This window comes from Cydia splendana, unplaced genomic scaffold (genome assembly GCF_910591565.1).
Source record: "Cydia splendana unplaced genomic scaffold, ilCydSple1.2 scaffold_49_ctg1, whole genome shotgun sequence".
Lineage (NCBI taxonomy): Eukaryota > Metazoa > Arthropoda > Insecta > Lepidoptera > Tortricidae > Cydia > Cydia splendana.
The window spans coordinates 1,302,582-1,304,286 of NW_026946892.1; positions in this window are offsets into that span (position 1 = coordinate 1,302,582).

Here is a 1,705-nt window from a genome sequence, read left to right on the forward strand (position 1 = left end):
TCTTTACGCAACTTTATTAATTTCGTTACAACCAAGTAATACGTAGCCAAACATTGCTAATCGACTTTATACAGGCGTCTAAAACTATGAACTATAACGCTGCAATACGTCCATCTGGAGTCACGCTCCGATACGGCCGTCCTGCGGTACACACGTCCTCGTGTGTGGGTGTATGATTTGCTTCTGAAACAAAATACACAGCACAGTATCTCATCGCTCGGTCACTCCTGACCAACAATTTGGGTCTCATTCATCATCGAATAAAATCACACGTATTATCACATGTGATTCTTATTGCTCGGCTAACCTGACCAATTATGCGGTCACGGTAGATAAAAAAAAACAGGGTCACCAAAGACAGTCTTTCAATCAATCTAGATCTAATGATCGCAACAGCAATGGTACAAATTTACTGTGTGTACGTTAAGTTTATAATGCTCACAATGACCACCATTATCATGAACTCATGACCGGCCCACCATCCGGTCATATCGCAATGCTACACTCACAATGACCACCATCATCTTGAATGCACGACCGGACCACCATCCAATCATCTCGCAATGCTACACTCACAATGACCACTGTGACGTCCAGGCTCCGTTGTGTACTGGGTGATCAAATGAAACAACTGTTATTGCTCGTGCACTCCGCCAGCCACCCGCACGCCATGACACTTCTCCACGGAGTGAAGCTAGCGGGTAGTTGCGTCGTACTGTTTATTGTGTAATCGTCACATCTCTCCCTTTTTATAACGATTTATTTATTTTACTTTATATATTTATCTTGCAACAATAGTTCAGTTTATCGTATTATCTTATACTCGCTAGGTTAATTTATTTTTCCAATCTAGGTATACTACCACCGGTTCGGAAAGGTTAACCTCAGACCCGAGAAGAACCGGCGTAAGAAACTCGGCGAGATGTGGATGTATTCATTTTACAACAGTTAAATAATAAATATTTTCCAACACTAGCAAGCCTTTAAATCTGTAAAACTATTATTTTACTTTTACAATTTCTTCTTAGGTGTCAGTCCCTCTCCTTCTCCTATTTGCAGTTTTGAGTTTTTTATTCAATTGCTTATAACTCAGAGATTTACTTTAAACGCCTTAATTACTACATTTTCCTTTTGATGCTTACACATTTCCAGGTATTTCCATTAGCATACAATATAATATTTTACTAATTAATACCTATTTCATGATTTAGGTACAATAACATTGTAAGCTTGCCAAGCGTCTTGGACATTAGTTACTTATTGGCAATAACTGATTGACTCAGTTTTACTTGTCTTGTATGATGTTAATATATATATAATGCAATTTAAAATACTTGTAGATAATCCAAGGTCAAATAAAGTAGGAATGTTACATTCGTTGTAGAGGTACCACGTCAAGTATGATTAGTTTTACTTGTGAATAGGTTAAGCAAACAATAATCTATATATATAGATTTATATATTATTAATTTATTAGGTACCTACTAAGATTTACCTGCCTATTTGACCATTATTATTATTAATTGTTTAGGTATTGGGATACCCTATGGGGAGATGAGGTAAACTAAGGTTACTTTACAACACCGATTTATTCTAACTCCAATTAATTATCTCAGAAGGTTACTAAATAGATTTTACACAAGGTCGGGACAAGGACCAGGCGGCGCCGCGATATCGCACTAGTTAATTAAGTAGGTATGTGCGC